Below are 26,610 nucleotides of genomic sequence, written 5' to 3'. Positions count from 1 at the left end.
GGAAGTAAGTACTATTATTACCCCCATTTTACAGATGAGGAAACTGAGGCAGGTGACAGTTAAATGTCTTGCCCAGAGTCATACAGCTAATAAGTGTCTGAGGCTGGATTAGAACTCCATTTCCAGATCCAGCATTCTATCCACAGTACCACCTAGCTGCCTCAGTTCAAGTCCTGCCTAATATATAAGCTGTGTGACCCTAGTTAGGTTATGTGCCCTCTAAGAGCTCTAGGCCAACTCTCTAGACTCACCTGGGGACGTGAGACAACATTTCCAAGGCTCTGAGTTATTAGAGGAAGTTACTTCACTAAGGAGTTCCCCATTGGTTTTACCACTGAAATCACAGTCCTGATCCCTATGCCCAATCTTTTACAATGGTTCTTCTTTACAAGTCATCACAGATAATATGCCTATTGTAGCACAGATAAAAATTTGTGTTGGCCATTGCTAATACCAATACCAGTGCCAATACCAATATCAAACCTTAACAATTGTATAGCATGATACAGTTTGCAAAGATAGATCTTCCCCCATAGACAGCGTTAACAAGCTTTGCTGCTATTCACAAGGGAAGGAGGAAAACAGTTGTCAGCAGGGACAGTCTCAGGGGGACCGGAATGGGCAGCACATGGGAGGGGGGGGACTAGTACCCACACTCACTGCAGTCAAATGTCCCAGGGTTAAGGGACTTGACCAAGGTCACACAGCTAGTAAATGTCTAAGGCTGGATTTGAACTTATGAAGATGAGTCTTCCTGATTGCAAGCCCAGTGCTCTATCCATTGTACAACCTTGCTGCCCTTCTTCTAAGATGGATAATTGGATCATAAGACTTAGAGCTATGGCAACTTTTCAAGATCATTTACTTCTGTGGTGTCCCACTTGTACATGGACTGAGGACCTCAGGGGACTGCAGTTATTGCAAGAGGTCCTTGAATCTATATGCATACCTTGCATTGTTATTCTGGTCCTTATTTAGCTCCAACAAAACATAAAACTTTACTTGGTATAATAAATAAACAAACCAGTGTTCTATAGGCTGCATAAATAATGCCTCACACATATGTTTTATCATTTTCAAATATATATGGATGCCATTGCAATTAATACAACACAAATATATTTAAAAGCACTTTTGAAGTCACATTTATTATTTCAACCAATGAAGTACAACTTCTAACACATAGGATGGAGGGATCTGTCCATGACACTTTTATGCTAACAAGGGATCTGTTTACTCAAGAAGGTTAAGAAGCAAGAGTATAGCCAATTCTCTGATTTTATCAACAGAGAAAGTAAGCCCTAAGGAGACTTGCCTAAGTGACTTGTCGAACGTCACACAGTAAGTGGCAGAGCAGAGATTTAAACCCAAAGCTCAATAACTCTAAACCCAATAATCTTTTCTTTATACCACACTAACTGCAAATCCTTAAAGCCACATAGGTCAAATGGCAGCTAGGTGGCACCATAGTGCACAGAGTGCTGGATCTAGAGTTAGGAAGATCTGAATTCAAATGCAGTCTCAGGGACTTACTAGCTGTGTGACCCTGGGCAAGTCACTTATTCTGTTTGCCTCAGTTTCCTCAACTGAAAAATGAGACTAATAATAGTACTTACCTCCCAGGATTGTTGTGAAGATCAAATCAGATAATATTTGTTAAGCACTTAGTCCAGTGCCTGGCATATAGGAGGCAATGAATAAATGCTTATCCCCTCCCTTAAAGTAAGGGAAATTATGAATAAGGAGAAAATTAGATGACTTTTTCTAATTATAATTTTACTTTCCTAAGAACCATCACTCAAGCTCCACTGTGACAACCAATGACTTCCTATAGACCTTCAATAAATGTTTGTTGACTGGGTAATAAGAACTTTAATCTACATAGGACTTTAAGATTCACAGAAACACAACAGGCAGGGGCAGCTAGGTGGCACAGTGAATAGAGCACCAGCCCTGGAGTCAGGAAGACCTGAGTTTGAATCCGACCTCAGACCTGTAATACTAGCTGTGTGATCTCAGGCAAGTCACTTAATTGCTTGCCTTCCCCCCTTCCCCAGAAGAACAAACCAGAAACACAGCAGGCAGTCTAAGTATTATTGTTAAGCAATTTGAAGTTCAGAAAAGTTAAATGATATTCCAATGGTCATACAGATGGTCAGTGTCAAAGCCAAATATTCCGAACCAGGGATCCTAACTGCCAGCTCTTTCCATCGTATCACTCAGCTGTGTCCCTAAAGCTTTCATTCACCTTCACTTTACAGAAAAATGAGTCCCAGGAAGATATCAACTAAATAATGTGTCAGAGGCAGAATTTGAACCCAGGATTTGATTCTAGCACCAGTGGTCTTTCCCACTATTATTCTCAGAATTTTTCATAAACAAATCAATTTATGAATGAATAAATTGTCCTTGTGGCATGGAAATCTTGTTTCATAATTGTTGTTACCAGTCAAATCTGCCCAGTATTGGTTGAGTTTATCATTTCTTCTTCTCTTCTCCTAATCTTATGGTTTTGAATAAATGAAACATTTGTTAAGTACCTATTATTTGTCAGGCACTGTGATAAGTGCTTTTACAAACATTCATCTCATATGATGATGATGATGATGATGATGATGATGATGATGATGATGATGATAGCTAGCATTTATATAGTACTGCTGTGTACCAGGAACTGGGCTAAATACTTTATAAATATTTATCTCATATTAACAATAACAATTCCTTAATAGCAATTAATACTCAATATTAATTAATAATTATTATCATCTTAGGTAGTATTTCTATATCATGTGTTATATGTCAGGGACATTTGATCCTTACAACAACTCAAGGTGGTAGGTTATCATTATTCCCATTTTACAGCTGAGGAAATTAAGGTAGACAGAGGTTAAGAGATTTGCCCAAGGTCACAGAGCTAGGCAGTGTCTGAGCCTGGATTCAAATTTAGGTCTTCCTGACTCCAGGGACAGCCTTCTATCTCCATGGCACCTCACTGCCTTTCATCTCTCTGAGCCCCCATTCTACATACATAATAAACACTGTCCTTGCCCTCTGATGCTTTTGGCTGTTAGAATGTTCAAAGGGCATTCACAGCAAAGAAGGAATCATCTATAAAACACCTTGAGCATTTCTCAGGAAAGGAGCAATAAAAATGGAGCAAATAAATGAATGACAATAAAAGCAACTCCATGCTGCATGCTGCAATTATCAAAGCACCCCAGGCAGGTTTCACCAATTAAGAAGACAGTTTGATGTATTTTAGATGTGCTCAGGAGTTTTGTGACTTTAGGGGGAAAATGAGGATAATACACATCTGTGAAAAATAAAAGCTCCTGTGGTGCCCTACCATAGTATGTGCTTCTGGGGACAATTCGAGGGCCCCAAATGCCAGGTTCATCATCTTACTCTTCACATTGACTCCCTCAAGACCCGGCTTTTTAAATGCTAGCCCACACCTCCCTGAAATCTGTCAGCAAGATCCAGTTTTCCGTACCAGTAATGAGACCCATTTTCCTGTGTCTTGGGGGAAATAGTCTCATTGTTTATAGCCGTAACTTTGTACTCTAGTAATTAATACAGCCCAGCAAGACTCTAACATGAAATAACATGAAAATATGGTCTTCTGAAAGCAGTGCAAATGGATAAACGAATGAATGAAAAAGCATTAATTAAGTGCTTTCTATGGGCCAAGAACGTGCTAAGTGCCAGGGATCCAACTCCTGACTTCAAGGAGCTTGGATGGGATGGTGGGAGTGGTGGCTAGGGAAGTGGAGTTTGGGTCTGAGGAGTCGGGCGGGGGGGGGGGGGTGATACACGGGGCAATGGACTGACACACTCTTTCCAGAAGCAATGGCTGTCCCCCATGCCTGGAGTGTCCCTCTGCTTCACCTACTGACCTTCCTCGCTCCCATTAAGTCTTACCTAAAATACCCTCTTTTACTGGAAGCTTTCCCCTAGTCCCCTTAATTCTAGTGCTTTCCCTCTGTTAATTATTCCCTACTTATCCTATATATACTTTGCTTCTCATATATTTGTTTGCATGTTGTCTCCCTGATTAGCGTGTAAGCTCCTTGAGGGCGTGGGCTGTTTTTTATCTCTTTTTGTATCTTCAATGTTTAGCATGGTGTCTGGCACACAGTAGGCACTTAATGCATGTTTTTGATTACTGTGCCCAAAGCAGGAGGTGGAAGTGTGTGTACGCATGTGTATTCATGTGTGTGTGTATGTGTGTGTTGGGGAGGAGGCAGACAGTATGCCAAAGGTGGCATGGCCAAATGCCAAAATGACTGAGGTGAACAGCTGGATTGGATGTGAAGCATGAAGGGGCTAGGTGAATATGCACTCAATCAGTCAAGATAGTTCAAATGCATGACAAGAGTTCCAAAGCTGAGTGGATGAACTTCCCCAAGGACTGAAGGCTATGTTTTCTGGAGGTGCTGTTCAGGAAGGGTAGAGGGGAATGGCAGGGCTGATGTCAAGGTGACCAGGGTACATGCCAGATGGCATCTGAAGCTAACCTGGAACCCCAATAAAAGAATCTTAACATTATAGTAGAAGCCTAGAACCTTAACATAGAAGGGTACCTGGGATGTTGCCTTGTCCATCTTTCCACCCAGTGCAGTGTTTCCCCACTATAAAATACCTGTCAAATTATCATCCCACCTTTACTTAAATACTTCTAGTGACGGGAAGCTCATTACCTCACAAATCATCCAGCTCCATTTTTTTTAACATGACTCTAGTCTTTGAATGAATTTCCCTTCCATTTTACCAAATTCTACATCCTCACAGGTTCTTCCCCCAGCCCTATTTCTGTTTCTCAGAGACATAACAGATTAAGTGTTTTTTCTTCCATAGGATGGACCAAACAGCAATCATATCATCTTTAACTCTTCTCTTCTTTAGGCTAACCGTCTGCAAATTTTTTCGACTATGTCTCCTATGACAAAGCCTCCAGACCAGTCACCATTCTGGAGACCCTTCTCAGGATACACAATTATTTGTCACTGTCCCTCTTAAAGTAGGTTGCTCAGAACCAAAGTCCAAGTGCATATTGACCAACACAGAGTTGAACAAAGCCATCCCTTGATCTTGATACCCTGCTTCTATCAATGAGGCCTAAGGTTATAGAAGTATGCTTGTTTGGTTGTCTTTTTTTTCCCTTTTGGCAACTTCATCACATTATTGCTTCTTACTAAGCTTGTAGTCAAGTTAAACCTAGAAGTCACCTTAGATATGATCTAGACCAGTCCCTTACTTTTACAGATGAGGAACCTGAGGCCCAGAGAAGTTAAGAAATGTGTCCAAGGTCCCACAGCTGCTTAGTGGATGAGGCAAGACTACAACTTGGCTCTTGAGAATCTTGATTCTGACTTAAAATATATTGTCCTCTTGGTTCTTGAGAATCTTGATTCTGACTTAAAAATATATCATTCAGTCATGTCCAACTCTTCATGATGCCATTTGGGGTTTTCTTCGTAAAGATACTGGAGTGGTTTGCTATTTCCTCCTCCAGTTCATTTGACAGATATGGAAACTGAGGCAACTATAATTAAGTATATTGCCCAAGTTCACACAGCTAGTAAGTGTCTGAGGTCAGATTTGAATTCATAAAGATGAGCCTTCTTGGCTTCAGACCCAGCCCTCTATCCACTGTACCATCTAGCTGCCCTTCAATATATTACAGGATGTTTAAAACTGGAAGGCACCTTAGAGATCAGTCAATCACAAATGTTTTATAGATATGACATCACACCTAGGTAAGGCAAGCTAACCTAGCTGGAGCAGCAAGGTACCCTAGGAGGGGAGGCAGCATGTGCCAGCCAAGTCAAAAGTCTACCACCACCTTGACCACCATCCCTCCTCAGACCCTGATGGAAACAGCCCAAGACTTTGCACCCAAAGAGCCTTAGGAAGAATACTGCTGCCAGCTCAGCATCCTGAAATATCATAATGGGAAGACATGACTGGGTGCCGGCTCCATAGGTGCTGCTGCCACATCTTTTGGAGACCAAATTTTCAAATAATTCAACAGCAGAAAGTGTTATGATTGTATCCATGGTTGCAAATTGAAATTTTATCTTTTTCCTAGCCCACATTCTCTCTCTTCACCATCTTCATTATCATCTTCTGCAGCTGTACTCAAAGGACCATGGGACTTTTCCATCTGATTAATAGATAAAATTTCCCAAATGTGTTGTCTCCCTGTGAGAAATGAGCTCCTTGAGAGCAGGGACTGTTCTACTTTTCTATTTGTACCTGCAGTGCTTGGTGTAGTATCTTTGCAGAGTAAGTTCTTAAATCATGTATTCATTCATTCATCAGGAAATTGAGGCATTGAGAAAAGTAACTTGCTTGAGGTCAGTTTTTCTGCCCCAGTTTTGTGTCATCCACAAACTTGGTAAGTATATCTTGTATATATTCCTCTAAGTTGTTGATAAAAAACAAATAACGAACAGGAAAAGAGTAAGGGAAGAGCCCTTTGCCAGTCTTCTGGAGCTCACATTACATACAGTAATCAATGTATTCATCAACCAACATTCCATAAGGATGGCTTGTCCAGTATCTACAATCCAACATAGTTTTCTTCATGCTTTCTTCAGAGAAGGAATAAGAAATTTTGTCAAATGCTTTCAGAGTCCAATATGTACTGTATCAACTACACTCTTAATGTCACTGTCAAAAAAGGAAATTAAGTTAACTTAGGGTGACTGAATTCATGCTGCCCTTTGTAATAGTAATGGAATATAAATATCCCCCTGTATTGGCTTGGTTTTTGGTGTTAAAACCCAGAGCTTGTTAATCCCACTTGTGGGATGGACTTGTTGACGTGAAAAGAGAGGGCTGGACTGGGAGGAGCTGGTGACTTAAATTTGGAGAGACGCAAGAGAGAGGCAGAAGAACTTTTTGGAAGCAGCACCTTTGGAGGCAGAGAGAGACTGAGAGGATTGCTGAGGGCCACTTTGAATTGCCCAGGACTTTTGAGACCTGACACCCAGAGCTGCCGAGGACTGAGGAGACATGGCTGTTTTGCTGGTACTTTGTCTGTCTGTTTTGATGTTGTTTTGCCAGATTTGTCCACTGGTGAAAGATAGTCCTGTTGTTGCAGAAGTCTGAACCTTGCTGTTGGTTCAGAGCTACTGAGACTGTTCTGCAGACAGAGAGTGAATACTGTTCACTGGTGAAGGACAGAGCTGTTGTTGCAGAATTCTTCGAACCTTGCTGTTGGTTCAGAAGCCCTGAAGAAGGATTTTCTTGTTGTATGTTTACAGAAATCCTGGAAGGGGGTTTTGCTAATATTTTCAGGGGTCCTAGGACTGTTCTGCAGACAGAGAATGAATTAATGAAGAGACTGGCGATGTATCTTGTGGCCTTTCTAAGCTTTGTCTCCCCAGGAACAAAGATTGCTGAGAACTTGCCTCCTGTCAAGATGAAGAAAAGACCTCCATTTGGGTATTAAGTGCTGTGCTTAAACTTGTTGTAACTCTGGGGTAGATTCAATTGTGATCCAGGGGTGGAGAACTTTTGACCTTTTTGTGTTCTATGATTGAACAAATGAATGTACTTTACTTATGATTGGAAACTAATCTCCATTTGAGAAGAGGGGCTTTGTGATGGTCTAAATGAAGGTAGGGGTGGAGTAGTATTTAGAACAGGGACTTCAGGAATTGAATAAATGAATGTAATGTCCTGGGGTGGGGTAGTACTTGATTAATTCAGGTAGTACTTGGAGATTATCGAATCACACTTAGTAAATGCTGTATTTTGAATGATGTCATATTTTGATCTTCTCTGTTCTTAATTTTTCACTGACTAAAATGGAGAGCACCTATGCTGGTATTTTGAAACTTGGGAAGTTGCCTTTGCTTGGCATTACATTACACCCTTTAGTGATCATTTCTTTATTAATCATTACAACTTAGAGTTTTCCAGTGCCTCGAGGATTATGAAACATTTTCTTCACAATAAACCTCTGGAGTAGGTAGTACAAGTGTTAACCCCATCTTAAAGATAGGAAAACTGAGGGTCAGAGAGATTTTGTGATTTGCCCAAGAACACACAGCTAAGTGTCAGTGCCAGTTGCAAATCAAAATTTTCTGGCACTGAGGCCAGTTCTTTTTTCACTAGCCCACATTTCATCTCCTCACCTTCTTTTCTAAGTGCTCATAGTCCCTTTGGGGGCAACTAGGTGGCATAGACCTGGAGTCAGAAAGACCTGAGTTAAAGTCAACCTCAGATACTTAGAAGCCATGTGACCCTGGGCAAGTCACTTAACCCTGTTTGCCTCAGTTTCCTCATTTGCAGAATGAGTTGGAGAAGGAAATGGCAAACCACTCCAGTATCTTTGCCAAGAAAACTCCACATGGGGTCACGAAAAGTCAAATATGACTGAAAATTACTGAACATCAACAAAATAGACCCTTTGATTAATGCCTTATCACAACTTTCTCAAATTTATTTATTTATTGGTGATCAACAATGAGCTCACTCATTGTTATGGGAATGGGAATCTGAAGATCTTCCCTGCCCCTTGGCCCTTTGAAAGGCTTAAGTGACTCTGAGAACATTCCCTGATTTGAAAATATACTCTGCCCCCTAATAGGCTGAATGTGGTCACATGGAGCCTGTGGCAGGAGGATTGTTTTTCAGGAATGCCCACACCTTGTTACTTTGTGATTGGGCAGTGGGTCAAGATGGTTGTGACATTCTCTGAGCCAGGAGAAGGTTATATATACCCTGATGTGAGGCTTTGCTTTGGGGCTCACTTTGGGAAGAGTTGTGTGATTTGGCCAGATGAGACTCTGGGCAGCTGTTGAGCCCCCTGGCTTTGAAAACCCAGATGTTGGTGCTTCCCTCTCTGGTAACTAACTAGGTATGGATGAAATGGTCAGACAGCTGGAAGCCTGTCTGCTGATATGTTTCTCTGTCTGCTTGTAACTTCTGTTTGTGTTCTGTTTTTATTCTCTGAAGTTCAAAAAATGTTGACTTTTTCCCTGAACTAGATAAATGATATATAATTGATTAAAGTAAGATTGTTAATCCATTTTTAGTTGCTTTCCTTTAGAAAAGCAGATCTAAAAACCTGTGCTACCAGCCATCCTGGGTATGCTCAGGTGCTCGCTGCCATACCCATCTAAAAGGTTCTGGAATGCATCCTTTTTCCCCTTTTTGAAAATTACTACATTTGCCTACCCCCAGTCCTGCAGTACTAGTCCAGTCCTCAAGGATTATCATGTCTGCTAGTTCTTCCAGAACCCTAGGCTGTGATTTATCTGGTCTTGCAAACTTAAGCTCCCATAAAATAGCTAAATGCTTTTTTTTGTGATTTTATTTTCTTGCAAATACCATGGTCTTTAATTTCCTCTCTGCTAATTTGTTGAGGAATGCCACAGAAGAACTCTATTCACTAACAGAGAAGGTATCCCATCTTCTCTGGGTCATTTCAATTCAGGAAGCATTTAACTGCTCTCTATGCCTCTGTACGCATACCATGCATGTGCCCCACATGGAAGAACTCTCTCCTTCTTGCTCTGAATATACTTTTTAAAAGTCTTTTGTATTAGTCCTATCAGTTCTTTTTAAAACTTTAGCTTTTTCTGGGCTTTAGGGGTTGAGATTTTTTTTTTCCTTTTTGACACATTTCTTATAGGGTCATGGCCATCTAAAACTATTTCCCTGACCTCAGGAGAAAGTCAAATATAAATTGTACCAAAGAAATGAGACTATTTTTTAAAGACTTTCTCTTCAGAGAATTAGATTCCATATCCAGCTTGTATAATTCATCCTAGCACTTGGGACCCTCCAATCTCCTTTAATGTATATAGGACATACTCTGTGTGTTGAGCACACGCTTTAAAATATATGAGCAAATCTTTGTTTATATATACTTAATTCTTTATTTAGTTTCAGATCATAAATAGCCAAAGGCAGTTTTCAAAAGAAAGAATCCAAGCTATCAACAAAAGTGATAAAAATGCTCTGAATCACGATTAATTAGAAAAATGCAAATTAAGGCAATCTGAGTTTTCTCATCATGCCCATCAGATTGGCAAGGATGATTTTTTAAGAAAAGCAAAATGACAATTGTTAGAGGGGCTGAAGGAAAATAGTTACATAAGTGCACTGTGGATGGAGCTATGAATCGGTCTATCCACTTGAAAGGGTCAAGATTTTTTTTAAATCTGCAAAAAAGGGAAACTGAGGCACAAAGGGTCTGAGTATGATTAACTTATTAGTAAGCCTACCAATTGCCAATAAAAGGGATCTAAGGCCTCTCAGTAACCAAAAACCTATCTGACAAAGAAGTTTATTTACATTTGATTGCATAAGATACAAAAAGTGGTCCAGTGATGCAGACTAAACTAAGACTGTGATTGGTCACACACAGATGAAGGGTGTACTTTGCTTGGCTTGACTCAGAGGGGGATTTCCATAACCCAGGACAACAAGGAAAAACACAGAGTTGACTCACATTCCCTGGAAAGTCTCATGGTGGGCAAACATCCTATGACCACGTTGACTCATATTTTCCTTCCCCCTCTTCCCTTCCAAAAACTTACTGGTTTTGAGTCTTTGTGGTCAGACCATAGCCCCTAGAAATAGGAATGTTAAACTCTTACAAATTCTACCTCTAAGGTCTATACAATCAAGTCCAACTCTGATCCATAAGTATTGATATGCCAATTAGATACAAATTCTCAATCAATAATTAATAAATAATACAAAACAAAATGGGGTATCAATTTTCAATTTCACAAAAGCAATTTGGAACTATGTCCCAAAAGTTATTAAACTGGCAAACTCTTTGACCCAGAAAATAGGGCTATGCCTCCAAAGAAATCAAAGAAAGAAGAAAAAGATTAATATGTATAAAACTACCTATCTCAGATCTTTTGGCAATAGCAAAAAGAACTGGAAATTAAAGGGGGTGCTCATCTATTGAAGAATTTTTTTTAACTTTTTAAAAAATGATATATCAACATAATAGAATATTATTGTGTCATAAGAAATGACAAAATAGAAAGTGTTAGAGAAGGCTGGGAAAAGGTATATGAACTGAGGTAGAGGGAAGTAAGTAGAGACAGAAGAACAAGTTTTACACAGTAACAATAGCATTATAAAGTAAAACAACTTTGAAAGACTTGAAGAGCTCTGATTAACACAATGATCACAATGCCCCAAATCTGAATATGAAGCATGCTACCCACTTCCTAACTTAAAGGCAAGGACTCAAGTAGCTGAATGAGACATACATTTTTTAATATGGCCAATGAGGGAAATTTCTTTGCTTAACTAAAGATATTTGTTATGAGACTTTTCAATATCTTTGGTTCAATATGGAGGAGACAGTGGGAGAAAGAAAATTATTAATAGAAAAAAAGGTTTGGTTTTCCTTAAAAGAAAAAACCTTTAGATTATTATATAAAAGGAAGCTTTTACATTCTTTATAAAGTCATTTTAAATCAATCTTTTGAAAAAGTACAATCCCCAACAAATTTATAATTAACCAACCAACCCCTCTCCTTCCCCTCCCCCACAATAGATATAGGTTAGTAAAATCAATACATTTCACATTATTCCTTTTTCCTCATCCTAAGGGCCTAGCCCTTTGTACTATTTTAATGACTTTGAGACCAAGGACTGGACCAGTGATACAATAGGGAAATCCCTGAATGGGGAAATACCTACTCCTAATAGCTAGGTATTCATCAGTACAAATAATGAATCCTCTAAAGTAGGAGCATTATTTGAATTCACAAGACATATTTCCATTGGGCTGGAACCAATTACCTTGTTGTACATCATTATAACTTGAAATAGAGTGAATCTGAATACATGAAACCACTTGAAGATAGTCATTACTCACATTAATCAGGTCACAGACATAGAGGCCAACATTAAGTCTTAAAGAACTTCCTAAAGAGTTAAGAAATTAAGAGATTTGTCTAGGCTCCCATAGCTAGTATGTCACAGAAACTTGATCTCCCTGGTTTGCCGTCAGATCTCTACTCACTAAACAACATTCTCTCTCTCTCTTTTGAGCATCCATTCTCAAAATGTGTGAAAGAAGATATGATAGCCCACAGCTAGAAATAGAGTATGTTATTACTACCCAAATAAAGAAGTCACTAAAAGAATATCAGTAACTACTGATCCACATGTCTTCCTCGTGATTTCTACAAACTCTTTATTGGAATAATCCATACAACCATCAAGGTCATCCTTGATGAAACTATGAGGATAGGCTAGCTTTGGCAAATAATTCATAGCAGACCAAAGCTTTACAGTCATACTATTAACTGTAAGGTACTGAGAATTCAAGATTCCATTGTGCTCATTGCTGACTTTTTAAAAAGGTGTTTAATTCAGTAGAGTAAAATATGACCTTAAAGGCTCACTCCAATAAAATGTTTCTTGTCTCATGTATGTCATGATCATTCAAAATTTCTTGGAAAATGTATCAACACAGATAATTTTGACAATCTTTTTTTTTGGAGGGGGAAGGCAGGGCAATTGGGGTTAAGTGACTTGCCCAAGGTCACATATCTAGTAAGTATTAAGTGTCTGAGGCCATATTTGAACTCAGATCCTTTTGACTCCAGGGCTGGTGCTCTATTCAGTGGACCACCTAGCAGCCCCCTGACAATCTTTTAGTTATTAGTAGAAATGAGGAATAAAACATGGGAACATGCTCACCAGAAATGTTTGTTAGAAGTCCAGTGCAGAGTTCAAATGGAAGAAGAGTGCCCCAAAGATGGTGAGATTCTTCAAATGCTCTTCTCTGTAGATGACTTATTCTGATTCCCTCCAGACCTTTGCATTGGAGAGTCTCCTCAATGACATCAGTAATCATGCAAAAGGGTTCAACCTAACTATCCACACAGGAAAGACCAAGTGGATGAAACTTGCCTATTGTCCAGACTCTGATATGATAGTGTATGATACTAGTGGTCCATCAGCACATATATCTTGAAGAAATTTTATACACAGACAGTTAGCCAGGTCCCAAAATAAAGAGAAGGAAGTGATTTGGCTAGGTTGCACTTAGGAAATTACTTACCACATCCATTAACCCCCAAATTCCTCCATGAAGCAAAATCCCTATTTTTTAATACCAAAATTAATTCAGTGATGCAAAAATCAGGAATATGGATCATACAACAGTCAATAAGAGATATGTGGCATATAGATATAAATTTCAGCATGTTACCATTGATAAATTATGTACTTAAAGTGGTCTAAAAGAAATAAGAGATATATGGAAATTATATGAGTTGGTCATATGACAAGAATGAAAGATAGTAGATAGCTATTGATAACTTACATAATATCTAGAAGGAAGCCCCACCATGATTGTTGAATCCCTGCAAGGTGGATTTATGGGAGGACAAAGGGAAGAATTACATGAGAAGGTATGGATACATGGTTTCTGGTCTGAAATCCTGGAGGAAATATCCACATTGATAAAAATCATAATCCCACCAAAATATAGAAGTAAAATTTTCTATTTTCTGAATCCAATTTTTCTTAACATTTTGACAAATCTTTATTACTCTAGGAGAAGAAAAAAAAATTAAGCAGTATCTGTGACTTCTTGTATTTCACTCCTAAATTATCCATGAATTTTTTTAAACTTATAGATAAGAAAATAATGATTTTTTTTCATTTAAATGTAACTTCTCCCCCTCCCTTGAAGTTTCCACCTCCTCATATGGAGAGGAGAATGAGAGCACAAGCCTAACGCTAAAGAAGAAACAGAGTCTGCCTAGGCAGGGATTTCCATAGACAGGAAGAGCCTTAGGGGGAAAAAATGACTATTAGAAGGGAAGGAACTTGTTTCTGGCCCTACTACTGTTTCCCATAGTAAGCCTTTGATGGTAAGAGAAGACCTAGAGAGGAGTAGTGGAGTCCATGGCAGTAGGATGCTAGAGGTATGGTCATCATCTGGCAACGGGCAAAGGTAACATCACCATGAATCAGGGAATCAAGCTCTGGACTCTACTGAGTCTCTGGGAGGTAGTGACCTCTTCTGTAAAATGATGTGGTTGGACCAGATGCCTTTTAAAACCTCTTCTAAATCTATATTCCTATGCTCTGAACTATATTTCTTTAAGCTTCTGATTTTTTTCCAGGACTTACCTACAGATACCAGGAAAGTTTGAATGTGAGCCCAAGAACTGTTCTTTAAACTCTCAGGTTTTGGGGGCTGCCCAAAGACTTGCGGGCTTGGAACTGCTTGTTCTGGGAGGAGCCAGGGGTGCACAATACATGTGGTGATGGTTGAATATATTTGACTTTCTTTCTTTCTACAGGCATAAGGAAAGCTGTGCATACAGTTGTACCATGCTTGTGTAATTTACTCCAATGGAAGACCCAGAGAAAAGGAAGAAGGTAATTTCCCTCCAGTGGGTAAGGGCATAATGATCCATTAAAAGGATGGAGCTAGAAGATAGAAATAGCTACCTTTCTCTGCGCCACAGAGAGTTTAGATTAACCTGAAAGCATTCTTTGATGTTAGGGAGAGGGTATACCTCTAGGGTAATCATATGCTTGATAGTCTGGTCCTTTTTATTGAACAGATTCAGGAAAGTGATTAGTAATATCTCCTCCATTGGTTTAAAAATTTAATTCTACCATTTTGAAAAGTTTTTCAGTAAATAAAAAAGCATAATGCAAACTATAAGGAAAAGGTGAATAACATTTTAATGTCTAAGATCCCCCCCAAGCATCTGAACTTACCACTGAAAGCAGTTCTATTGAAGTCAAACCAGGAACAGTCTTCCCTGAGCTCATGGAGATTGTCCTAATATTAGGACTGACTACCTGGGGGCAGAGCTAAGTATCAGGACAGTTTTGACCAGCCCAATGACTCTTTGGCCCATCTACAACAGTGCCTCCTGTTGGCCACTACAAGGAAAATAATCAAGTTTTTAGGGCGTAAAATAATTTTAATTTTAAAATATTTTAATCATTTTAAAGTAATCATAATGTGCTTATTATATGTCTATTCATTTTGAAGTTTTTAATGTAGATTAATATCTGCAGTGGAAACATGTGTTGTCAAAACAAAAACAGAAGTGTTTTTTAAAATTATTTTTAAAAATAGATTTGCCCTTGGAGCCATTCAAAAAAACACAGGTAAGATTTTTGTAACCTACTGTTGGTCCATGGACCATGTTTTGAGAAGCACTGCTTTGGCCAAAAGGAAGAGATTTTTGTAAGGGTGATTAATGTCTAAGATCTACCAAAGACAATTGTGAATCCATCCGGACTAGAGGTTTTTCCCCCTTGGTAGTTTCTTTATAGCTCGTTTAGTTTCCTTTTCTGAAATTGGATTGTTTGAGATTGATGTTCTGTTCATTTGCATATTTTATATTTTTATAGATAATTCTCCATGTCTTGCAAATTTTAAGTTTTTCTGGAATATAATTATGCATCATAGCTTGTGATTCTTTTAGAAAATTCTTTATTGAAATTTCACCTGTTTCGTTTTAAATTCTGGTAATTTGACTACCCTTACTTTTCTTTTTAATCAGGTTATGTAAAGGCTTATCAGTCCTGTTACTCTTTTCAAAGAACCTGCTTTTAGTTTTATTTATTAATTCTATAGACTTTTGTTTTCTTTTCTAATTTTCAAGATTCCCTCTATTGTGTTTGTTTTGACCTATTTGCTGGTTTTCTTATTTTTAATTACATATCTGGTTCATTAATCTTCTCTTTTTCTCTTTTGTTAATATATTTTCTCCAAGTCCTAATTTCTCCTCTGAGGATTGATTTAGCTCCATCCCAGACATTTTGTTATGTTGTCTCCTCACTATCATTCTCTTTCACAAAGTTATCAGTTATTCATATGATTTGTTCGTTGACTCATTATTCAGGGTGTCACCATTTGAATATGTGTCTTTTGTTTGTGCTCCCTATATTAATTATTGTTTTTATTGCATCATGTGCTGTAAGTGAGATAGAGTTGCTCAGTAGGCACAGTCAGTCTTGGAACAAGGAAGACTGAGGTTCAAATCTTACTGATAATATATACTGGTTTGGAGAATCTGGATAAATTACTGAACCTTGCAGGCCTCTAAGACAATACATTGCAGAAAAGATGCTGGTGAATGGTAGGCACTGGTAAGTAAGCTTCCTTACCCATGAATTCCTCATGCCAGAGAAATCTCAGGTCCAGTCCCTATCCCTTTGGTATATAAAGGGTGTGTTTAGTATTTCAGTCACTACAGGCCCTGGTCATGTTATCTTATTTATAATGTAGAGTATGTAATGTAGTAATGTAGAGCACAGGATTTAGAATTAGGAGACCCGGGTTCAAATCCTCTCTTACGAGCTGCATGAACATGGGTATAATACTTTTAACCTCTCAAAGACTCATTTTCTTGGGGAGACATCATGGTGCAATAGAAAGAATGTAAGATTCCAAGTCAGAGAACATGGGTTTGAATTTTGGCTGACATTTAGTAATAGCGTGTCCTCAAACAAGTCAAGTCACTTTCCTGGGGCTTGGTTTCTTCATCTATAAAAGGAAGGGTTTGCAGTTACATTATCTGCAAGACAATAAGCTCTAGATCTGTGAGCCTCTGATCTCTAAGTAACTTTGTCCTCCATCATTTTCATTTCATCCCATCATTGTTCATTCTTCATTCTCATTCATCATGGGGTGATGTCTTGACTTAAGTGAGCTTAAAGTCATCAGCCTCACTCTCTCTTCCAGAGACATTGAAGTCCAGTGGGAAGATGAAAGTCAAGACAACTGGCAATGGTCCAGGATTCAGTGGATGACCTTGGCAGCTTCAATGACTGCCCAAGCCCTAAGTGTTCCACAGCACCTGCTTCAGCCTTCTTCATGACTGTTGGAACAAATTGTTCTCATCTGCCCATTCTGCTGGGGGGAGTCTTCAGTCCTTCACCCCCACTAACTCACCAATGGCTTTGAGGCTTGTCAGTTTCCCTCAACCTGGTTTGGCCTGTCTGCCAAGATGGTTTTACCAGGGTGTGTCCACTGTGCATGAAACAGCTTCTTGGAGCCTCTAGTTTATGTGTGTGTACACTATATACGTGTATGTATATCTGTATATGTGTGTACATACATGTAAACATGTATGTATCTACAGTGTATATACACAGTGTTTGTTTAACTGTGTGTACAGTATGTAACATTATATATATATTTACACATACATGTATGTATCTGTGTATAGATACATTATTTTCAAGATTGGCCTATTTGTCTGTGCTTCCTTCTGGACTTTCTCCTGCTCTCTTCTGAGAGTTTCAAAATAGATTTCAATGGCCCACTGTTGTCTGGAATCCTTTTGCTAACTTCCCTTCCTCCACCACATCCCTAATTAAAAACTGAAAGAGAAAAGGAGAACCTCATAGCAAATAAATATAATCAAATAAATCCACAGTGTGTTAGCAAATGTTTGTCTCATTCCACCCCTTGAATCCATCAGCTCTCTTAACATTTTAAGAGGTGGGTAATACACGTCATTATAAATGTTCTGGAGACATGTTTGGTCACTGCATAGATCTGAGTTCTCAAGTCTTTCAAAGCCGTTTTTCTTTACAATGCTGCTATCCTTTTACAAATCATTCTCCTTGTTCTGCTCACCTTAGTTTGCATTCCTTCATATTATCTTGACCAGTGATGTTAAATTCAAATGAAAACCAATCCCTAATGAAGCATATTGACTTAGGAAGCCACAAATGAACATTATCTACATTTTAGTGCATTATTATTTATCCGGTTAAATATTTCCCAATTACATTTTAGTCTGATTCTGGCTTCATGCAGAAGTGTTACCTGCTTCCTCAATTGACTTGAAGGCCAGGAGTTTGACACCTCTGATCTAGAGTGCCTTGTACCCTATTTGCAAATAGCAAATTTTTACCTGGATTTCATGATAGCACTCCACTCTTAATAAGAATGGAATTGCTTACCCACTAATTTGTTGACTACTACTTACAATCAAGAATTTCCATTTGGTTGTCTGGCCAAGTATCAGTATCATATGTCTTCTGTGAAAGAGAATTTAGCCACTAGAGAGCAATGAGTTCACGTGCATACAAGAAAGTGCTGAGAACTGTCAGCCACGCCCACACTAGGTGGGAATACAGGTAGCATACTGCCTAAGTGGAGAACGACACCTTTTGGCTGGGTAGTCAATTGCTTGTGCCCTCTTCTACTCTCTTCTCATTGGAGGCAGGTTTGCACGTGAGTATGTGTGTACACACACAATTGCCAGCAGGAAAGCTGGTGTTTGTTCATTAGCCAACTTTCTATAGGTAATTATTGGGCTGGATGACTGGATCTTTTTTTCTTCTTCTGTGTGAGTGGAAGCAAGTAGCAGGTGTTTCAGATCCCATATCTGGCAGCTCTTTCTGTGTCTCTATTAACTTGTAAAAGAAATTTTTCCCAGGAAGAGGTGCAGCTTCTGGTCTGGTCCAAGGTCAATGGTGATCAGCATCTCATGGTCCTTCATTCCTTATGCAACCTTCACAGCATTAGGGCCTCCAATGGCTATTCTGATGAAGAAAGCCAACCTCAACCAAGGGACAGCAAGATACAGAAAACTCCAAAATTTAAAAAGTTTCAACCAGTAATTCTATGCAAGATCAAAAGATAGGGCAGTAAATAGCAGGCTCCATCTTCCCTAACCCTGGGGATATACAAGCAGCACTGGAAAGTCTCCAGATATAACTCAGAGACTGCCTGAGACCAGGAAGGCATAATCCAAAGGGTGAGTTCAGAGCTGCCCAGCTACATAGAGAAGAAAAAGAAAAGAGAAAATTCAAAGAATATGGGTTTGTGGATGAGAAAAGTGGAAGGATGTGGAGGGATATGGAGGGCCTCAAATCCTGTTGTGAGATACCAGGCTAGATCTCCATGACTTCAGGGCCTAAAAATTTAGATGAGTCCCCATCTGGACTTCAACAAGAACACTCCATTCAGCTATGAATACTCAGATTCATCCTGAGACCTTGATTCTACCTTAAAAGCTATGAATCTCTTTGCACATAACTTCTGCTACAGCAAGACCCAAGAATAGCAGAAGTGCACAGGTGGCTGCCCTATGGCAGAATTAAAGGGGTGCCCAGTTCCTCCTCCACACTTTCCTTGCCTCCAGGGCTCCACTTATTTCTATCGGATCATTATCATTATTTTTTTCCAGTGAGAGTAAGGGAAATCCTTGTCTAGCCCTAGTTACACTGAGGACAGTTCTGTGAGTGTAGTTTCAGTTTAGGGAAAATCAAACTCAAGGATAAGCAGCTCACTCTGCTTTTATGGTAAAGAAAGAGAGGTGGGTTAGGTACCAATACAGGGGTGTAATCTGAGGGACTCTGGAAAGGTCCCTCTCATTTCTAAAGAACTTGAAGGTTCACAAAGTACTTTCCTCAATGGATAGTACAAGTCTGGTTATCTCCATTTTACAGATGAGGAAACTGAGGCCTAAGGAGCTTATCCAAGATTATATAGGTAGTGTCAGAAGTCTCATTTGAACCCATATCCTTTCATTCCAAATCTAGCAGTATTTCCACTGTCCCACATTGCTTCTCAATCATGAACTACAGCAAAACTATACTCTTAGAACTGTTTGGTGGGGCAATGAAGCCTAACCAAATGATAAACTGTTGTGAATAAGACAATACACTACCCTCCTCCTCCTATCCCCCCCACCCCGCAGTGGGACATAGAGAGGGAATACAGTCTTGATACAAAGGATTAAATTTCTAATGGAATTTGAATTCATTTGTTCATTCAAACATTTATTTAACACCTGTAATATAGGCGTGTGGAACATATAACCAACACCTCTAAAGAACTTACACTCTAGTATAATAATGTAAGGAAACAAAATGTTTTTCGCTAATCCCCCAAAAGCCTCAGAGCAACAGAATGTTGCTTCAGATAGGTAAGAATAATAGAGGCAGGAGTTCTGGCTAATTAGGTAGAGAACATGGACCTTGTCTTTATAGCTTATCTTTCTTTCTGGCTCAATTTCTCTTACTTGCTAAACCAGAAACTAGCACTACCTAACTCTAAGTGAGATAGTTATCTAGAACTGAGATTTATGATCTCTGCCTAGGCAGGAAGTTGAAAAGAAAAGATCTAACCTTAGCCTGGGGACACTCTTGCCAGGTTTTTTGTTAGGTGGCTATGGTGGTTGTGACTAGAGATCACCACAGAGAAATTCTAACATCTCTCAATCAAAAACAAAATTATGAAGTGTCTATGATGTGGCAGACACTGTGCTAATCATTGGAGAGAGAGAGGAGGAGGCGGAAAAGAAGGAAGAGAAAGGAGGAAGAGGAGGAGAAGGAGGAGGAGAAGAAGAAGAAGAGAATCCCTGCCCTCAAGGAGGTCAATCTAATGGTGGGAGGGGAGAGGAAACAACAAGCAAACAAAAACATATAAATTAAGCTCTATAGAGAGGATAGATGGGAAATAATTAACAGAGGGAAGGGGTTGGGAAAGGCTTCCTGTAGAAGATGGAAGTTTAGTTGGGAGAAGTCAGTAAGTGAAGTTGAGGAGGGAGAGCAATCCAGACGCTCGGAGAAAATGCCCAGAGCCAAGATATGAAATGTCATGGACAGCCAGAAGATCAGTGCCACTGGACTGGAAAGTTCATGACGGGGTATAAGGTATAAGAAGACTGGATAGGTAGCAGGGGGCTAGGCCTATACTCTAGCAGTGCTAACATGACTGGGAGATAGCTTTCTCAGGATAGCAAGTCCAGAAGGTCCGGAACAGAGAGCTACACCCAGCAGAGATTACTGTGGGCTGTAACCAACAGAAGATCAGAGAAACAGTACCCAGATGAAACTACATGCCTGGAAGACCAGGAGTCACCACAAGACCAGCAGAAGCAATGTGACAAAAGGCAACACCACAATTAGTAAGGAGTGGAGCAATGGCATTATCAGAAAACATCTATGAACCCACAGGATAAAAGAAAGCGAGTGGCTTCTCTATCTGTACTCCCTGGTGACATGTTTGTGCCCCTTTGCATGACCACATGTGTATATATTCTTCCCATTAATGGTGTGTACATTTATGGGATAATGTGTCCCTGAGTTAAGGGAAAATGTTATATCGTGACTGTTTCTTACTGTACTGCTTCATTTAACACCTTCACTTCAAACTGTGTCCTCTAGACTAGACAAAGGAAGGTAACAATCAAGAGTTGTGATTTCTTGTGGGTGTGGACCCAGAGAGTATCTGGGGAAGTTATTACAGTTCCCTTGTGTGAAAGTCAACATACAGTTTCATCCATCTTCACCTCATTAAGTAGCCTTAGAGGGTCAAGGAACCAAATCTACCAAAATTCAAGCTATCAGACACTAGACATCAATATTATTATAATTAAAAATCTACTGAGCCTTGCTTTGGTGCTAAGTGCTATATACCAGAGAAGTCAAACATATGGTTGAGTCACTAACACTCCTGAATAAGGAACTACATTGAAATATAATTGGGAAACACTTAACAAAAATAAATAAAAATACAATAACATAGATAATGTTAACAAGTTGGGTTTTTTTTTCAAGTCAACATGCAGCCCCCCAGGGATTCTTATGTAGGGTCTATTGGTCTTCCTTCTACATGTTTAATACCCCTGCTATGGACTACAGAGGGTTAAGAGTCGGCAAGATCATTAAGTTCAATACCCCAACCCTCCAGCTAGCTGAATCAGAATCTAAAAAGAAGGAAGAAAATTTTAAAGGAAAAGACAAAAGTAATAAAAACTCTTTCGTGGTTGGCATAAACCTAAGGTAAATCTTCCCCATTACTTTAATGAGCCAGTTGGCTTTCAGTTTGAGTAGACTTTCACAAATACACCTGGATTTCCCTAGAAATGCCATGCTAAGAAGGAATTCAACCAAAGCTCACACACAGAATCATCTAGAGTTGGACTTTTCAGTAAGACTTAACCAGAACATTAGATATCCCAAGGTGGTGTATAGGATGATGAATGGGCTTGGGTAACCTCAGTGATTTTAAATTCTGCAGACAGATAAACAGTGTGTAAAGCAAACAAATAGTTATCATTTGTGAAATCAAAAAAGAGGATCAAAAACATCTAGGGAGAATTTAGATAAAGGAACAATTTTTAAAGAATTGTTTGGTAAAGCATCCAATACAATGAACCGTAAGTCATTTACTCATCACTCAATTTCAAGAAGCCCTAAGAAAAAAAGTCATATTAAGAAGTGACTACAATTTGCCTTTACTTATTTAATTTTTGTCCTATTACAAAAGGAAAGTGTCAAAGGTTTGTTTTTTACTAAATGGGCTGGGCAGACTTTCAATGTATGTGCTCCCGAGTGGTGGGGCTGGTTTGGCAAACACCAAGAAATTTTCAAGATGTTGAACATCTTTGTGGATCTGTTGCCTTTTGAGAATAAAGTGTGAATGTAAGACAGATTCTCTTTCTCCAGGAAGTACCCTAGAAGTCATCTAGTCCATCTCTCCCACTTTACTGATCAGGAAACTGAAACCCAAGAGGTTAAATTACTTGCTCAAGATCACAAAGTCAGTAAGTAGCAGAGTCAGGACCGGAATTCAGGTTCACAACTGTAAGCTCAGCATTCCAAGGTCCATGCTCTTTCTGCACCCACAGATGCCCTTCAAAGTTTTTACCACCACCAGTTTTCTCTATATTTTACCCCTCGAACAAGAAGAAAAATAACAGAGCATCTTAATGAGTTAATTCAATCCCACACAGGCTTATTGATGACTAATATTTTCAAAGAGCTAATGGAGCAGTGGAGAGAGTGGCCAAGCCTAGAGTCAGGAAGACTCATCTTCTGTGAAGTCAGATATGGCCTGGGTGACCCTGGGTAAGTCACTTAACCCTGTTCGCCTCCGTTTCCTCATCTCTAAAATGACCTGGAGAAGAAAATGGCAAACTACTTCAGTATCATTGCCAAGAAAAACCCAAATGAGGTCACAAATTGTTGGACATGACTGGAAACAATTGAACACAACTTGTCACTTAGTCTATCCAAAGAGTCCCCTAATACTGTATATTTTTAAAACTCCCCTCCATCCAGGCCTCTGTCGAGAATAATGCAGTTTATGGGTTGGCTAGGTGACACAGTAAATAGAGCACTGGCCCTGGAGTCAGAAGGGTCTGAGTTCAAATCTGGCCTCAGACACTTAACACTTACTGGCCGTGTGAGCTTGGGCAAGTCACTTAACCCCAATTGCCCTGCCTTCCCCCTCCAAAAAGAAGAAGAAGAAGAAGAGGAGGAAGGAGGAGGAGGAGGAGAAGAATGCAGTTTAATGAAGAGAAATAAGATATAGACAAAGACAATACAAAGAAAAGTGGGAAAATACATAAAAGTGGTACAAACAAAAGGCGGGTATGAGGAGTCTGGGAGGAACCCAATCAGTTCCTTCCTCACCTGACCAAGCTGCATGCGTGGGTGGGGTTGGAGGGTAGGGCAGGCAGAGGCTGGAGTGTCTACAGAGAACACCATACTATGGAAGAAAAAAGATCCTATGATCCTTTGAGCCCAGTTCCAAACCACAAAGAGAATAAGAAGTTACTGATGCTATGAGCAAAAAGAGTCTTTGCTTTTTCTTTTCTTTCCTTTTTAGCAAGCAACAAGCAGTTATTAAATACTTAGTATATGCCAGATACTACTGTGTCTTAACACTTAGCACTTAAAAATGCTGGGGTTATAAATATTCATAAATATAATATGTAAATATATTTTATATATAATGTGATATCATTTATATAATATATAAAGAAATATAAAATGTATCAAGAAAAGAAAAGGGAGTTTGCATTCTACTAGGGGAACACACACAAAAAGGAGCAGGAGTAAAGGGTATGAGGAGAAGGGTGGTATCAAGAAAATCAGAAGCAGACCTTGGAGGATATATGTAACATGAACACTTTTTTTAAAAATAAGCTTTATTTTTACTTTTGGTTTCTGCCTCAGTCACTTAGAGCTCCAGACTACCTTTCCAGCATGATTTCCCACATCTCCCCTTCATACATACTACTTCTCTGGAGTCCTGGAGACCTGAGCTGAAACTCATGCTCAGATACTTGGTAGTATCTGAGCTAAGTTACCTAGAGCAAGACACTTAACCTCTGTGTGCCTCAGTTTCCTCATCTATAAAATGAAGATAATAATAGAATTTACCTCCTAGGATTGTTGTGAAAATCAAACGAGATTATATTTGTCAAATATTTTACAAAAGTTAAAGCAGTATATAAATACTTATCATAATTAATAATAATATCTCCCATAGCACCTTTAAACAAGTTATCTCCCTCCTTCCCCCCTTGGAATACATGCGTGCCCTCCCCTCTGCCTTTTGGAATTCCTAGTTACTGTTCAGATTCAGTTGAGATGCCACCTCCTACATGAAGACTTTTCTCATCCAGCCACACCACACACACACACCCCCCACACACACAGACACACACACACCACACACACACAAACACACCCCCACACACACACACAGACACACACAAACACACACACACACACACCTGTAGAGGTTAGTAGATTCTTGATTCTCAAATTGCCTTGAATTTACTTATCTGTTTACATATTGTATCCTCCAGCAGAATATAAATTCCTTGAAGGCACATACTGTCTGCATTTCTGCCTTTGTATTCCTTGATGCCTTACACATGGTGGGTGCTTAATAAATACTCCTCTGATTGCCTTTCAAGCAAACCTTATGCAAACAAGACAAAAAGTAAAATTAGAGCTTTGTCAATTGTGTAATCTTAACTTTAATGATTTATGTTCTGTTGAAAATAAATAAATCATGCAGCCCTGGCCTAGTGTAAGCCATCTAATAAATAAAGATCAACCGTAATCCTTTATTGTCCTATATTGAATGAGATGAGTGATTTTTTTTTAAAGGGCCTAGGTAAACATATGTGTTTAGTTACTGGCAACTCAGATCTTTAAGCCGCTACATTTTTTGTTCATAAATAATCTTATTACATTCTCCACTTTTAATCATCTGTGACTGCACAACATTCTATGGCTTTGTTCAGCATGATGCTCAAATGTGTGTTATCAGGATGCTTTATTCACCAGTGGAAATCTGGTGTTGATTAGCTTCCATGATTCTAGACTCAATCAGAACAATCTCAAATCCTGGAAGGGGCCTCAGGGTTCAAATAGGACAATTCCTATCCAGATCATGAATCTCCTCTAATAACATTCCCAATAACTGGTGAGCCAACATCTACTTCGAAACTTCCAGCAGCATTATCTCCTAAGGCAACCCTTTCCACAGGGATAGCTCCAATTTTTAGGAAGTTTTTGCCTATTGTTCGGTCATTTTTCCATCATGTCCTACTCCTTGTGATCCCATTCAGGGTTTTCTCGGCAAATACTGTAGTAGTTTGCTATTTCCTTCTCCAGCTCATTTTACAAATGAGGAAACTGAGGGAAGCAGGTTAAGTGACTTGCCCAGGGTTACGCAATTTGAGGCCAAGTTTTAACTCAGGAAAATGATTCTCCCTGAATCCCAGCCCAGTACTCTATCCACTCACTGCACCACCTAGCTGCCCAACTATAATGTCCCTTAATGAAACATCAAAGAATAATAGGGGGGCAGCTAGGTGGTGCAGTGAATAGAGCACCAGCCCTGGAGTCAGGAGGACCTGAGTTCAAATCCAGCCTCAAACACTTGACACACTTACTAGCTGTGTGACTTTAGGCAAGTCACTTAACCCCAATTGCCCTCCAAAAAAGTTTTAAAAAGCAAAAAAAGAATAGTAGGGTCTTAGTGTTGAGAGGGTGTTCAGAGATCATCCTTGGAATAGCAAAACAAGAATCCATTCTCTTGTAGCATCCTTGAAATGATTATTTAGCCTCCCATTAATGTTGATGGTGCCACATTCCTACTTAGGCACCTAGTAGATAAGGTTTTATTTTGGTTTTGACAAGTATTTATTAAGTGCCTTCGACCTACAGAGTATTGCTATTAATGGGAAAAATAGTCCTTATTTATAGCCCTACTCTGAAGCCTTATCTAAAGGTTTGGCCTTTTTACCAAACATGACCCATCCCCTCCCAACCCTCTTCCTGATTCACCAGTTGTGGGGAATGTTACAGAGGAGATTCCTTGAGGACAAGGGCAATTTTATCTTGTATTTTGTATCCCCAGAACTAGGTTGGCACATAGTAGGTACTATGTAAGTGCCTGCGGATTGACTGATGATTATGCCAACAGAACACAAGGCTGATAGGTTGCATCAATCAGGAAAGGCTGTAAGTATGGGCCCAGAGATGGACTGAGGACCAACCTTGCTTCAGAGAGATGCTCATGATCAGAAAACTAACCACCAGGAGACTGGTAATCTCTTGTGTCCAAAGCAACTCATGAAACCATCTCACTCTGATGTCGAGGGGTTGAGCTATGTTGGTGCATAAAATATCCCCACCAATAAAATCACAGAGCTTTTGAAGTATTGACATCATAGGAGATATGTGGCTTTGTCAGTTTGTTTTCTAAATTGTCTGCAAGGCTAGACTAGTATATCTTGTTCACTTGATCAGTTAAGACTTTTTTATCTCTGAGAGAACTTAGCACAAATAATTAGCCAT

This window comes from Petaurus breviceps, unplaced genomic scaffold (genome assembly GCF_028583685.1).
Source record: "Petaurus breviceps papuanus isolate PSGF00001 unplaced genomic scaffold, PetGlider_PUasm1.0 214, whole genome shotgun sequence".
Classification (NCBI taxonomy): Eukaryota; Metazoa; Chordata; class Mammalia; order Diprotodontia; family Petauridae; genus Petaurus; species Petaurus breviceps.
Note: the sequence above shows the minus strand (reverse complement) of the source record.